Here is a 16681-nt window from a genome sequence, read left to right as displayed (position 1 = left end):
AGTGTTGTCATAGAACCTTACTCGGACATGGTCGAAATTTTTTTAACGTAGGGATGCGCAGGATTTACAAAAATGTGGCGCACCCAAGCAATTCCTCTAGCGTGGCACTAAAAAAGCTGCAGAGCACCGACAGAGGTGCCAGCGCTGCAGGGTCGATTGTTTATGTGCAGGAAGCGATACCTATGGGACATTTTCCAATAGAGAAATGTTGGAATGCGACCCAACAGTGTTCGGTCATGTCCTAATCAGGCGGTCAGGACCGCTGACCGGAGGGCAGTCAGAACTGCCAACCAGAGGCCAGTCCGTCCCGTTTCTGAGATGGTGTCACGCGGACGCAAGTCCACCCTGACATCATAATAGGCCCTTGTGTGTGTTTAATGATTGATTGATGAAATGTAATGTATCTGTGAGGAGGCTTGTAACTTTAAAAATAGGTCTTGTACTATGTTAGTAGTTTTATATTACTTTCAGTGGGTTAAACTGATATCCCAGATTAGTGTTGAATTAGTAAAGTTTCTCATGTTAGTGCAAGAAAAATGTGACCTCTGATTAACTACTATTCAAACTACATATATTATAAAAAATGAAAATGAGGAGCATCTCTCACTTTCCTGAAAATAGCTACCCCTATTGCTTTAAGTAACGGGTTTATACTGGGACCAGTTCACAAAGCGTCCTTCAATGAGTATGACATACTCCCGGAAACTCAAGAGTAAGTTAAAAGTTAAAAGTAGGCCAAACCTAACATCAGAATTTTTTGAATGGTAGGTAATATTACTATCCATTCCATTATCAGGTTCTAGTTTTAGCAAAACTTGGTGCAGGTAGGCCTGCATTTGTTTCCCAGCAGTGTATTCTGAGAGTACGTCGAAATCCTAATGCAATTGAAAAGGGGGGGCCCTCGGCCCCCCCGCACGCATGGCGGCGCGGCGACCGTCTCACCTCCTCTCCCGGGTCCTTCGACGGTGGGGGCGTGCCCTGGGGGCGCGGCCCACCGCCGATTGGCCGGCGCCCCTCCTGACCCGGATTCAATGGACTGGTTCCGGGTCGGGGGGGCGGGCGTTAGGAGGGGCCACCCGGCCCCTCGGGAATAAGAGGTAGGGAGCGCCCAGGAGACCCCCTTGTCCCTGGACGCTCCCTCGCTGAACGTTGTGCCCCGCGTTCGGGGCTTCTTTGTTTGAATAATTTTCCCGTTTTTTTTTCTTACAGCGTGGTAGCAGTATCGCAGGAGGCATCGCCTTGGTCGGCGTCGGGACAGCGAGAGGAGACTCCGGCTGGATCGCCTTTGTTCGGCGTCGGGACAGCGAGCTGAACTTTCCTGTTTTATATTTCAGCGTGGTAGCAGTATCGCAAGAGGAGCCGCGGCATCGCCTTGGTCGGCGTCGGGACAGCGAGAGGAGACTCCGGCTGGATTGCCTTTTTCCGGCGTCGGGATAGCGAGCTGGGGATTCGAAGCGCCGGTGCAGGAGCAGGCAAGAAGCGGCTGTGGAAAGCGGTGCGGGCCGCCACAGGTTCGAGGTATTGTGCGGGGCGGGTGTTCCAGGGTCGGCAAGCCGGTGTGTTGGGTAAGCTGCCGGTGTGAAAGGAGACCCGATTGGTCTTGAGGCCTGCAGTCTGTTCGGTGAGCGCCCGGTTGTATAGGCTTGAAGAGCTCGATTGCACGGCGCAAGCACTAGAGAGTGCGGGAACAATTTTGTTAGGAAGAAGGGGCGGGCAGTTGGGGGGGATTCATAGTTCTCCCTGTGATCGCGCCTTCCGCTTTCCCGCGCTTTCCCGCACTTACAGTCACAGGCCGGGGTAGAGAGGGTATACGGAGCAGGGAAGTGAGGCAGGGGAGACCCCATTTCGAGTTTAAATCGGTAATGAGAGGGGGGAAGTGTCTGCAATTTAACAAAGGGAATGAGTTCTTATAAATTGGCCGCAGAATTGTTTTACAATTATTAGAGACAGTGAGTTGATGTTTATGGTTTTGCTCACAAGATCGTTTCTTTCCTTAGGACGCAATTTGTGATTATTACCTTTACATAAGTACATTTATCTAGTTCGTTTTGCACGCTACTTATTTATAATTCTTCCCATTTAGGGGGGACACAAGTGTGCAAATTGCTGAAACGGGGTGACATTTTGTTGAGTTTTTACGACTGTAAATGTGGTAATTTAGCGATTGAGTGTCCATATCCCTATAGTTCTGGGGACTGAGTCAGGGACGAGTCCAGGATTGTCCTGCCCTTGATAGGAGTGTCATTTTTGAATTTCGCCTATGCACGGTGATAACTCTAAATTTGTATTGCAGGCCATTTACCGACGTTATTGGGGGCAATCACTAGCGGACAGGACGTAAGAGCATCCAACGCGCAAGGTGGTGTAGACCAAGGACCAAGGACCAGTCGGTAAGAGGGGTACGGGGGGCTAGCATTCATTGCTCCAGGTGGCCGCCGGGTGGGTCTACATTAGGTTTACTCACCCCCTTACATAAGCGGACAAGCCGCTAGTGTTGCGGTCGCCGTTGCATGGTGCTGAAAGCCCCCTGGTGACCCTCCAACTGAAAGGTACACACAGTTGACCTGTTGGGATCTAAGTAGGCAGCGGGTGTTTCGGGGTAGGCGTCATGCCAGGTCCAAGGGGTGGAAAACGGGGGTCCAACATGGAGGCTATGATGCGGGCTATGATGCGGGAGATGACCGACATTAAGCAACAGTTGGGACAAATTAAGGAGCGGGAAGCTCGGTTGGAGGACAGAGAGGGCGAGGCCCCGGGCCCGTCCGGGAGACCGGTCCGCAAGAGGGTGGCACCAGTGCCAAGAGGGGAATTTGTCACCCCGCAAGGGAAACCTAGGTCCAAAAGACCCAAGGAGGCGGTCCCCACCCCAGGCCCAGGGGATCCGTTACCCGCCACACCGCCCGCGGTGGTCCCACCCCCGCATGTGCCTACACCCATTGCCCCTGTGGTGCCGGTGCCGGCAGGTCAACCAGTAGACGCTGGGTCTGCTCCCGCACCGGTGCCCACAATCCCGGGTACAGGCGGGCCACACCCGGCGCCCGCTCTGCCAGCTGTGCCAGGACCACTGGGCATAACCCCAGTGGTACCTGTTGTCCCGGGGGGTAATGTAGATTCAATGCCACCCGAATTGTTATCTCAGTTAACGGCCATGATGCCATGGCTCCAAAAAGGAGGAGCCTTCCCGAATTCTGCAGACCATGCGGCAGAGGCGGCAAGGTTTGTAGAAAAAATCAGATCGGCACCGATCGCCGACAGTGTTGCATTGCCAATTTCTTCTCCCCTTGCAGGTCCAAGTGTTCCCCAGCTGGACGGAGTAAAAGGGCAGCCGCCCCCGGTGCCCGCACTTGGTAAGGAAGTGGCATTGCCGCTCTTGGGGGACGGTGTAATACCTTCCAGGAGCGAAAATCTAGCTCAACATGTGTCTTTAGCTGTTAAAGAAATGATTTGGGCTGATAAATACGTGTACATTTATTCTTTATTGTTGGATAATAGGGAAATGGAGCAGGCAAAAGCACTGAAAGAGTGGATGCTCCCAAGTGAATGGAGGGCGCAGTGTACTAGATTCAGGGTTGAGGAAAATCTCAATAATTGGATGCAAGCATGGGCGGTTTTCACTGCAGTTAAGGCTGAGCGTCCCCCAGATCTGCAGGCTGCATTGGCTTGCTACTCGAGCAGGATTGTGGGGTGGAGTCAACAGTATTCTGGGGAGGCATGGAAGGGTTATGATGTCAATTTTAGGAAGGCATTGGAATTCAATAGATCATTGCCATGGGACTCGGTAGATTCTATGGCTTGGCACAAACAGTTCTCTGACACTGCACCGCCCCCTCAGTTCGGTGCGGTCAAGGCGTACACTAGACCGCAGCAGCCCTTTCGGCCCCCCCAAACGAGTGAAATACCTGGGAAATTTAGGGCAGGCGGGCCAGAGAAGAAAGGGGTGTGCTGGGATTTTAATAGGCGTACCTGCGCAAGGGCCGCGTGTAAGTTTAGGCATGCATGTTCCTCCTGTGGGCACCCGTCTCATCCAGAAACTACCTGTAGGTCCAAGCAAGGTCACACAGGACAGAGGGGTAGGGGAAAGCCACTATAAGGCAGACAGGTTACGCCCCCCCACTCCAGTGGATGTGGTGGCAATGATTCCATTGTTGAACAGATACCCTGACCACAAAGCGGCCACCCTACTCCAGGAAGGTTTTTCTAAAGGTTTTAGGATCCCGGCCGGGGGATACACAGGCAGTGCGCACTGTAGAAATCAATTATCAGTCAAACACAATCCGGCTGTTGTGGCCGCCAAAATTGACAAAGAGCTTTCCTTAGGCAGGATAACTGGCCCTTTTCCCGCGGTGCCAGTACCCAATTTTGTGTGTTCCCCACTGGGAGTTGTCCCCAAGAAAGAGAAAGGGCAATTCAGATTGATTCATAACCTATCAGCGCCAAGGGGGGCGTCACTGAATGATGCCATTGACGAAGGTATCTGTAGTGTTAAGTACGCATCTTTTGATCAGGCTGTTACCTTATTGCAGGCCACTGGACCCGGGGCGCTGATGGCGAAATCAGACATAGAATCCGCCTTCCGACTCCTCCCAGTCCACCCGGCGGACCAGCATCTTTTAGGTTTCACCTTTAGGGATAGGTTCTACATGGACAAATGCATGCCCATGGGTTGTTCTATTTCTTGCGCCTACTTTGAGATGTTTAGTTCATTTCTTGAATGGGCCATGAGACAAGTGTCGGGCCATCAAAGGGTCATGCATTACTTAGATGATTTCCTCTTCCTTGGTACAGCGGGTTCGCAGGAGTGCGCACTGGCATTGCAGGAATTTTGCGTGCTCATGCGGGCTTTTGGGGTCCCGCTAGCGCCTGGGAAGACGGTGGGCCCGACCACCTGCCTAGAATTTCTGGGCATCGAGATTGACTCAATGGAGGGATGTTTTAGACTACCCAGGGACAAGGTGTGCAAATTCAAGTCATCACTACAGTTATGCCTCCGGAAGGAGAAGGTCACTTTGCAGCAATTACAGGAGGTGGTAGGGCAATTGAATTTCGCACTAAGAATCATCCCAATGGCTCGACCCTTCTCCCGCTCCATCGCGCACGCGATGAGGGGGCTGAAGGAAAAGCACTACCGCACGCGCCTATCGTCTGAAATTCGCCAGGATATGCTCATTTGGATGGCATTCCTGGAAGATTTTAACGGTAGGGTGGTCTGGCCCGGCCCGCTCACGACATCGGCGGAGTTGGGATTATGGACTGATGCGGCCGGTAGTGTGGGCTTTGGTGCCATCCTAGGGAATAGGTGGGTCGCTCAACAATGGCCAGAAGAATGGAACACATGGGGCTTGCTCAGCAACATTGGCTTCCTGGAACTTTTTCCAATATGGGTGGCACTGATGGTTTGGCCCGAACACCTATGTAACCAATCAGTGGTGTTTTGGTCAGATAACATGACAGTGGTGGAATGTATCAATCAGCAGGGGGCGCGGTGTCCTTTCATACTTCGTCTGATCAAAGAAATTGTTTTGCGGTGCCTTAAACTGAATGCTAATTTTAGAGCCAAGCATGTCCCTGGTGTTTTAAACAATGCGGCTGACTCCCTTTCTCGCTTCAAAATGCAGGTTTTCAGGGAACATCTCCCCACAGCAGACCCCTCGCCAGCACACTTCCCAGCAGTACTTTGGCAGATTGGTGCCCCAGATTACAGGACCTCGTGGTCGCTAGCCTAGCCCCCAGGACCAAGACGGCTTACGAAGGGGCGTTTCTGTCTTATTGTTCTTTCTTGGGGCCACAGTGGGAAGTGCTTTGGGCGAAGGAGGATGGGTTTGCAGCCTATTTAGAATGGATGCACAAAGAGGGGCGCTCAGTGGCAGCGGCGACCAGACATAGGGCAGCAGTGTCATTCTTCGCTCAAGCTAGGGGCTTCAGGGATCCCACTAATACCTTTATGATACGCAAGGCTTTAAGGGGATGGCGCCGTATTCAGGGACACCAGAAGGATAAGAGGAAGCCCATGGGGTTGGCCCGGCTAACAGCCTTACTGGGCACGCTGGAGATTGTTTGTAACTCGGAGTGGGAAGTGCTTCTTTTTAAGGCGGCATTCTCCCTGGCATTTTATGGGGCACTGAGAATTAGTGAACTTGTGGCAGGGTCCAAGTCTGACATATTAGGTGGCTTGCAGAAGGCTGGGGTGACGATAAGGGGTGACACCATGTGGGTGATTATCCAGAAATCAAAGACCGATCAAGAAGCTAGGGGTCACACCATAATTCTGCAACGGGCACCCGCCAACCCATGCTGCCCGGTGAGGCACGTAGAAGCACTCATGGGACGGATGGTCGGTTCAGCAGGCAGGGCGTTGCTCTGTCACGCCGACGGGAATCCCCTTGACCAGGTATCAATTCAGGAGAGTGTTCGAAATGGGGGTTACTAAAGCAGGTCTTGATCCTAGAGATTTCGGATCTCATTCCTTCAGGATTGGGGCAGCAACTGAGGCGGTGGCGGGGGGCCTCCCCGTGGAAAGAGTGAAGACAATTGGAAGGTGGTCATCAGACTGCTATAAACGTTATGTTCGGATTGACATGCTATGATTACTTGTCACTCACGCTTGGTCTCTTTCCGCTCTCTTACAGTTTCTCAGACCTGTTACGCAGGGGAGGAATTTGTCGTCGGGCACCGCCAAGATTCATCGGCACGAAGCGGCGAACAGGAAACAATAAAGAACAATGTCTGGATTGTTGGTCATTCATATGTGAGGCGAGCGGAATGTGTATTCCTGTCAGGTGATAAGAAAGAAAGGGCGGCACAACTAGGGTTGAATATCACGTTCTTTGGCAGAGGTGGGTTGTGTCTGCACGAGTTTAGGGGTTTCTTCCAAGGGCTGTTAGCACGCCAGCGGTCTCCACCGTCAGTGGTGATACTTCACCTTGGGGAGAACGATTTGGCAACACTGGGCAGGCGCATCTTGATTGAGGAGATTATCTCAACAGCGGGTTGGATAGCTAGGACCTGCCCCGGGTGCACACTAGTATGGTCACAACTAATACCTCGACTTCAGTGGCGGGGGGGTCATTCGGTCAGGGCGTTGAATCACTCGGTAAAGAGGATCAACACACGGTTGGATAGGTTGTTTCGAACCCCCGTGTTACAGTCAATACCTCATGGGTGCATCTGGGGTCACAAGTATTACTTGAAGGACGGGGTTCATTTGACAGAAGAGGGTAATGTCCTATGGTCTGACAATATCTGGGCTTGGCTAGAGGGCTGGGATAGGAGGAGTGTGTCCTTAGGCAGGGGCTAGAGGGGGAGGCCAGATCGTCGGTTAACAATACTGGCCTGTGGCGGTAAGGTCATTATCGGTGAGCACATATTGGAGGTCTGAGGGGGCGGGCATCATCCTATGGAGGTTCCCGCCCGGGGGGAGGGGCCTGCGGGCCACTCCCAGTACTCCAGGGGCAAGGTAATATGCAAAGGAGCGCGGGTAGGAGTAGTTCACGCTTTCCTTAGGCTGGTAGCCACCCCGCGCGCGTGGACTCATGACGCCACCGGCGCAGAGTAAGGGCCCTCCTTTAGTGGGTAAATGGAGTTTGGGGCGTAGACCGGGCAATTCCCGGGGTAACACTGCGCATGCGCACTTCTATGGGGGAGGCGCAGCTTGTAGGACCTGACACCGGTAGTGACCCTGCCATATGGCCAGAAATGTACAAAAATCAAGATAGGATGTTTAGTTTAAGCTAGGAACAACTTGTATTAGAGTTTTGTTAAGGTCAGGCTCTCAAACTTGTTGATAACAATTGTATAACTGAATGTCCTGCTGATTTTTGTATTCATTGTTGATTATGCAATTAAAACCTTTTTTAATTTCATACTTTAATAAATACGGCCGGGCGACTAGCGCCCGCCTTCCAAAAAGTAAAACACGTCTCGTGTCCACGTTCCTGGGTGTTGGGTGCCGGATTGGGGGGGAGGCGGCAGCTAGTCGTTGACCATGTGAAAAGGGGGGGCCCTCGGCCCCCCCGCACGCATGGCGGCGCGGCGACCGTCTCACCTCCTCTCCCGGGTCCTTCGACGGTGGGGGCGTGCCCTGGGGGCGCGGCCCACCGCCGATTGGCCGGCGCCCCTCCTGACCCGGATTCAATGGACTGGTTCCGGGTCGGGGGGGGCGGGCGTTAGGAGGGGCCACCCGGCCCCTCGGGAATAAGAGGTAGGGAGCGCCCAGGAGACCCCCTTGTCCCTGGACGCTCCCTCGCTGAACGTTGTGCCCCGCGTAAGGGGCTTCTTTGTTTCCCACCCACCATCCCTTGGTACAAAGTTTAAGCAGCGTTATGTCCGGTTTAATGGTAAGTTTCAAAGGTATGGACCGCGGGAGAGAGTAGGCTGTTGTTGTATTTTGTGATCTGTTGTCAGGATTTTTTCCCCTTTGTAGAAAAGTTATGTGTGCAGTGAACCGTAATTGAAGATATGTGTCTTTAGGCCTTTTTTCCCTTTGTAGCTATACGTTGATATTGTGATTTTGAGTAACATGTGTGAACCGAATTGTAATTTTGTGCCATGTGTCGTTAGGCCTTTTTTCCCCTTTAGCTATGCGTGGATACTGTTATTTATTAGCCAGTGTAGTTGTCCTTTAGAATTTTTTCCATAGGTCGTCGTATTTATTAGGTATGGGGCATGCGGTAAGGTCATTATCGGTGAGCACATATTGGAGGTCTGAGGGGGCGGGCATCATCCTATGGAGGTTCCCGCCCGGGGGGAGGGGCCTGCGGGCCACTCCCAGTACTCCAGGGGCAAGGTAATATGCAAAGGAGCGCGGGTAGGAGTAGTTCACGCTTTCCTTAGGCTGGTAGCCACCCCGCGCGCGTGGACTCATGACGCCACCGGCGCAGAGTAAGGGCCCTCCTTTAGTGGGTAAATGGAGTTTGGGGCGTAGACCGGGCAATTCCCGGGGTAACACTGCGCATGCGCACTTCTATGGGGGAGGCGCAGCTTGTAGGACCTGACACCGGTAGTGACCCTGCCATATGGCCAGAAATGTACAAAAATCAAGATAGGATGTTTAGTTTAAGCTAGGAACAACTTGTATTAGAGTTTTGTTAAGGTCAGGCTCTCAAACTTGTTGATAACAATTGTATAACTGAATGTCCTGCTGATTTTTGTATTCATTGTTGATTATGCAATTAAAACCTTTTTTAATTTCATACTTTAATAAATACGGCCGGGCGACTAGCGCCCGCCTTCCAAAAAGTAAAACACGTCTCGTGTCCACGTTCCTGGGTGTTGGGTGCCGGATTGGGGGGGAGGCGGCAGCTAGTCGTTGACCATGGGAAAATGATGTAATATTTGTCCCAGCTGATGTTTTTATGCTCGAAATTAATCGCCTTTAGTGGTGCTCAGTGGCCAGAGGAGGCTTTTTCCAAACGATTTTACAAATTAAAATGGTGAGTTATGTTTTCAAATGAATTTAGCTGCTTTTTTGAGCAAGAGATATATTTTACCCGGGCCCTGTCTTGGAAGCCACGCTGCACTGCGCAGTATGAGGTAAGATGGCAGCCGCTGTCGGTCTGTGACGAATATAGTAGCGTTCTTTCTCTTGGCAATGATACCGTTCTCGACAATTGACCTGTGAAGTTAATTTACTTGAAAATTAAGAAGCCCAGAGCAGGAGCCAAGCAATTCAGTGCCAATTCATTGAAAGAAATCACACGATATGCACTAGAGGATTTAATATTGAATTTATAAACGAAAATTGCAAGGAAAGGCTATGTATATTTTGTTCTGGTTGCCGCTGCTAAAGCTTTTAAAATGTGAAAGTCCTGTGCATGACATTGAGAAGTCTCAAGAAAACATTTGTATTCTGAAGATGCACAATAACCTCTGTTTACTCACACGAGGGGGTTGCATCACTCCCCGGCAAGATGATTTTCTGATATTGGCATATGAGCTGGAACACAATCCCCTTGCTTAGACCCCCATTGAGTGTCATGCCTCTGCTTCAGTCCCCAGATGCAGAATTGATATTTATTAGGACAAAGCAGGTAAGTAAATCCCTCGGCAAACAGACACGCGCTCCTCTGCACTGCCCCTCTGCAACACCTTGTCCTGAACACAGCCACCTTTATTTATCATTGTCTGCATATAGGTCACTCGAAGGAAACCACAGAGGAATCGCTGCATTGTCCGCCTTACCCCATCCCCTTCGCTGCTAAGCGATCCCTGACCGAGAAAAGGAGAGGTTTAAACCAGTTATGTACACGACAAAAAAAGACAATTTTGTACCAGTACTGTGTTCACACTTTATTCATTTATTTAAATGTAGCGATGCATTTCATTGGCATTTAAACTAGCAAAAGATTGTCTTCTGGATCTCAGGAGATTTAACCTGGAGTTCCACATATAAATGGAAATTTTAATATTTTTAAACATCAGATTATTAAAAAAGTTAGTGTTTTGCTCTTTTTGTCAAACTTCTACCTTTGGCTAAAAGAATATAACATTGGCTCCCCTGGGTAGGATGTTGTTGGTAGTTTTAGCACAGTTTTTTGCATGAGTGATTCAAGTAAGTTCTAGCAGTGAAACAGCAATGTCCAAACTGTTTTGACAGTGGCAGAAGGCTGGAAATCTAGAATAACTATCAGCAATTTTATGCAGAGGAACACCTTAATATTATAGAAGTGCATGCCATTCAGGATTTCAATGTACTCTATAATAAAGTATAGCAAATTTAAAAATCTCTATGAAACCATTTTGGGTTGTTTCAAATGGCTGTTTAGTGACGATTCTCTGACCTCTGTACATATACTTCAGATTCGGGTGACCATGCAGTTACCTATCTCACGATCAGTATTACGCATTTTCCCCCCTGTTACAGATTAACCCCCAGATTCATCAAAGCCGCATTCTGCGAATTCTAAATTGCGAACATTACCGAATCGCAATTCAGAATTCGCAGAATGGGATTCATGAAGAAATACGATTAAAAAAAGCGAATCGCAATCGGCCGCAATAGCCGTTTGCGATTTTGCTATAATCGCAAATAAAATAACAGAATCAGCCTTTTTCCGTGTAGAAATTGCGATCCCGCAATTACCGAAATCGCAAATTGCGATCCCGCTAATTGCGAGATCGCAAAAACGGGAAGTCGCATTTCGAGCACAGTGATGACATCACAACCAGGAAGCAGGCAGTTCCCTCCCTCATTCAGCACACTGATCCTGAAAGTGGAAGCAGCAGTGGCCAGAGCTCCACTACAGACCACCTTCAGCTGCAAATCAGGAGACAAACCACCCCAGAAAATGTCCCAGGAAGCAGCAGGGAGCAGTGCCTCAGCAAGGAAAAGAAAAATCATATTTTCCGAGCAGGAATTGGAATATTTAATAGAGGGAGTAACCAAAGATCATGACCGGCTTTTTGGGAAGGATTCAAGGAGGGTGCCTGAGGCGGAGAAGAAGCGCATTTGGCTGCACATCCGCGCTAAAGTAAACGCAGTGGGAGTGACCCAGATCTCCATAGAGGAGCTGAAAAAGAGGTGGTATGACCTCAGGGGGCGTGCTAAGGAGAGAATTGCTGAGAGGCTGGGGAGCGACTGGGAACCGGAGGAGGCGAGCCCACTGTACCACCCAACACCCCAATGGAGGACCTTGTGGAGGACACCCTGAATCCCGAGGCATGCGTGGGGGTAACCCAGCTGGACTCCTCCCGACCCACCCAAGAATCCCAAGGTAAGTGCCATGCGACTGCGAACCTGTCCCCTAACAATGCCCATGACTCCCGAGCTACCCATTAGAAACCCCAGTCATGCAGGCCATGCACACCAGAAAAGCCCAATTGCATTGTGGGACTTGTAGTGTGATCACATTTTCCAGATAGCCCCATACAGCCAGACCTGTCCAGTGAGAGTCATTCCTAAAGCAAGACAGGGAATGCTAGCCTGCATGCATGTAGCAACCTCCCATGTGCAAGAAACATGTCATTAATCACCGTCCCATTTACATCACAGGTGGCGCAGAACAACCCAGCACCGATAGTGAGGCCCTTCACATTGAGGACAATCCCAAGGACACCGAGGGAGAGGGCCATCCTAACCCTCAACCAGGCCCATCACAGCCAGCACCAGCAGCAGTGGTACCACCACCTGCTCCTGTGGACAGGGCCACCCCTGCAACAACAGGCGCTCCACAACCACCCCCAGTTACACCCATGCCAGTGGCACTGGCAACCACAGCTGCAGCACGGAAGCAGACAAGGCGCATAGCCACTGTACGTACACAGTCCAACGGAATGGTGAGGAAGCCGCGCAACACAACACCACGCGCCGGCAGGGGGGTGAATGTCTGGGTACCTGGCCTGTCTATTGAGCGTCGGATGCTCCGTGTACATCAACAGCAGGCATGTCACTTGGCAGCCATCCACCTGCAGCTTGCCAAGACTGCACGTAATGTGGGACAGCTCAGTGACAACATGGAAATCATGACCGCTGCTGTCCGGGAAAACAGCCAGGTCCTGGTATCCCACCAGGATGTCAACCGCTGCCGCCACCGCCAGCTGCTGACCCGCCTGTCAGCGTACACACGCTCGAACCACATCATTGGGTCTGCCACCTCCCAGCTATCGCGTCGATCATTAGCGATGTAAATACAAATTGTGCAATGCTGCCAGGATGTCGCTAGGGCACTGGAGCAAGTCACCACTGCAGTGCAGAGTCTTCAGGCAACTTGACATGGGCAGGCAGGTGGTGGGGATGATGCCAGTGAGGGCAATTCCAGCCACAGCAGCCTGTCGGTGCCACTGGTGACGGTACCCCGCCGCAGCACCAGGCCAAATGCAGCCTCACGGGCTAATGCTGATGTGGAGGAGGTCAAAAGGCAACTGGGAGCGTCCACCCGGAGGCGCCACAGACTATTTATAAGGTAACATGCAGGGCCATGCTGATGAAACAAGCATGCCCTCCTCACAACCATGGGGATGTATGAATCAATACAGCTCTCATGCAATTTATAGAAAAAAAGATTACATTATTGTGAAGAAAACAATAAGATTTATTATGCACTAGTTAATCTGACTCATGTCATTATTTCAATTGTCATGCATGAGTGAAGTGTTGGATGAGGGGAGTGGGTGCACTAGAAACAGTTCATTGTGATTTAGTTGCGGCGCCTGTGTCCTTCAGCAGGATTCTCCCCACGTGCATGACGCACATGTGCAGGTGGCCGGTTGTCCCCTTCCGACTCACTGCCAGAGATCTCTACAGGTATCCTCCGCTTGGTAGCAATGTTGTGGAGTATTGCACACACGGCCACGATGCGGCAGCAGACCGCAGGCTGGTATTTGAGGGCCCCACCAGTCTTGTGAAGTATGCAGAATCGGCTCTTCAAAAGCCCGATTGTCCGCTCAATGCAATTTCTTGTGCGGATGTGTGCTGCATTGTAACGCCGTTGCTGTGGTGTGGCAGGGTTGAGGTATGGGGTGAGGAGGTACTCACGGAGACCGTAGGCGCTGTCACCTGAATGAAAGGAGCAGAGGGTGAGTGCCTGTTATGCGCAACTACATGGTCGCAATGTACTATTTGTTGGCATGTGTATTTACCTAGTAGGTGTCCTTCCCCAAAGTCTCCCCTGGCCAGTCGTGTGTGCAAGCCGCTGTGCCGGAATATGAAGGAGTCATGTGTGCTCCCCGGGTATTGTGCCACTATGTCCGTGATGATTGTCTTATGTTTGCGAGGTGCAAAATAACCAATCATGAATTGCATTTCATTTAATTGCGATCGCAATAGCTAATTGGCAGCTATTGCAATCACAATTTTGTTTGATGAATCTGGCTGTAAGAGTTTTGGCTCATGACAATAGAAAACCATCTGCCTATAGAAGTGTATTAAAGCTGTAAAATTAAATGCACTCTCAAATCAGTGCTTGTGTAAAAACTAGCACCAAAAAAAGACCATTCCACTCCAGAGGGACAGAAATCCCACTAGTACTAGGGATGCTATTTTGTGTAAAAAAAAAATGGGGGGGGGGGTGCCTCACCCAGGAATCAGGCTATGTCTGCACTCCCTAATGGCATCATAGTTTTCCTGGGGAGTTTACTGCCGATCTGCTGCTCCTCCACACCCTGGAGGGACAGAACACTGACTATGCACAAGGGATGGTTTGTGTAAAAAAAGAAGAGGTGGGGCAGCCTGACCAGTTATTCGGGTCAGTGCCCCAGCCCAAAAGTGCCCCAACAGTCTTTCTGCCCTTGTGTGGGTTGGGTCGCCTCAGGGGTGCACCAAGAAGAGCACACAAAAAAAGTTGTATTTTTAAAGAAGGATGGAGGTGGCCTATCGAGGTATCATGCCACACTGGCACTCCATATGTGCCCCATCTAAGGGGGAAGATTGATGGGATTGACCACCAATCTGCCCAGACCGGGATCTGAATGCCCACAATGACACTAGTACAATATGAGATGGTCCCAGTAAACAATATTTAGCCACAGAACAGATAAAACATATATTCAACAAAATTTAGGAACAATGCATGGATTGAATGATTGAGCAGTGTTATTTAATCACACCGTCATATTCACAAATGCAAAAAATACAAAGTCAAATTCATACTCAAAGTAGGGAAAGTCGTGATTTTGTGAGGATTTAATTGATGTGAAGAGATGAGGGATGTGCAAGTAATAACTCCTAGTTTCTACAACGAAAATTCATGGCTAGTTATTCCGCCATTAATACACAGTTGTTTACATGATTTAGCATAACCAAGCTGCTACACAGAAAAAACACAGTAGAACAATCTCTGTTGTTGATGGCTGGCCTGAAACTAGAATTTATTACTTGCACATCCCTCATCTCCTCACATCACTTCAATCCTCACAAAACCACCGACTTTCCCTATCAGCCCTTGATTTTCCTTGTTCTTCTGGGCACTTTGCGAATGAATTTGACTTTGTATTTTATGCATTTGTGAATATGACGGTGTGATTAAATAACACTGCTCAATCATTAAATCCATGCATTGTTCCTAAATTTTGTTGAATATATGTATAATGTGTTCTGTGACTAAATAGTGTTTACTGGGACCATCTCATATTGTACTGTCTGTTACCCAGGTCCCACTACCATTGGGTTTACCCTTACATGTAACACAATGACCCCAGGGCTATTTTTCTTTAGAAAAGGATGAAGGAAGACCACACTGTATCGGGCCATGCCCCTCCTCTAAAGTGGGACACAGAAGTATTTCTGCCCTCATGGCATGAAGATGGGTGTTTACTCCAATCTGCCTCACTTTGGAGCAAAAAGGCCACTAGACCACCAGGGAATTTATTTATTAAAAAAAAAGGGGATGGGGTGAAAATCAGCCATGCACTCACCCAAAAAAGGGGGGCAACGGACTTTCAACAGACTTTCCGAACACAAGAGGAGCACATTGTGTGTTCACCCAGAAGCAGACCTCTGGGGGTGGGGGGAGGGAGGGCAGAAAGTAAACAAGCACCTGGAAATGCTATTTTCCTTCTACAAAAAAGAAGGGTGGGGCAGCCTGTCCACGCATTGGGCCGTGCCCCCATCATGAACAGTAGCGGCCGTAGTGGGAGTGCTGCCGGGGGCCAATGTGCGGAGGGGGAGGTGCAGGGCGGGGGGTGGTAAACTATGGATTACAGCCACTTAGAGGTAAGTACACATATAAATAAATAAAACGAATTTAGTTGTGCGCGCTGCATCGCCAAATGCATGTGCAACGAAATTTGTTTTATTTATTTATATGTGTACTTACCTCTAATCGGCCGTAATCCATAGTCACATGGTGCTGGGCTGATCTGCCACCGACACCAGGGATCGAACCGTGAGCCCCCGGGTTCTGGCATCAGTTTTACCACACCTCTTCCACCTCTTCAATAGGATGGGGAGTGACCTGCATTGGGCTGTGCCTACACCCCATAAGGGCCAGAACAGTCTTTCTGCCCTCCCCCAGGGAGAAGATTGGATGGTATACCCTGCGCCGACCCCAGGAAGAACAGACCACCCATTGGATGCCAGTTAAACAAACAATAAAGAAGATGGGATGGGGGCAGCCCATTCTGACATCATGTCATATCCATACCCCTAAAGCCATATAATTCTTTCTCACCCCTCCATGGGGCCTAGAGCACCCCCATACCAATGGCAAGCAAAAGGAAATTTGGAAACATTTAGAAACTCAGGGTTGGGTAGTTTTTCCTGAGAGATGGCCAAGACAGTGCTAAAATAACCCAACTATCCACATTGCCAGAAGGGCTCACTTCTCAGCGCATATTTTACATTATTTCCATGTTCTGTTTTGGGGCTTTTCTTGTCATGGATAGACAAAACCACCCAACTTGGGTACCTTTTCTACAGAAGAAATGTGCGTATACTGAATAGTAGAACATTTTATATTGCCAATTTAGATTGCCCTTCAAATCACATGAGAGCATGGGTAACTTCAAATTCAGAGTTTGTTAAATAGCCACTATTCCCAAACTTGTTACGAACCACAATGTACCCCAATTTAGGCCTAGGTGGTTACACAACCTCTTACCCACATGTGTCCTACCATTGTTCTACATAATGGGTGTGATGCTGATCTGTTACCTAGTTAGGTATTACATGACTGTTGTGTGGTATTCTCTGAAAACTAGCCTCATGTATGGAAAGAGGATTCTCAGTATCACAGCAGGATTACCATCTTCT

Source organism: Lissotriton helveticus, chromosome 6 (genome assembly GCF_964261635.1).
Source record: "Lissotriton helveticus chromosome 6, aLisHel1.1, whole genome shotgun sequence".
Classification (NCBI taxonomy): domain Eukaryota; kingdom Metazoa; phylum Chordata; class Amphibia; order Caudata; family Salamandridae; genus Lissotriton; species Lissotriton helveticus.
This window is presented reverse-complemented; position numbering follows the sequence as displayed.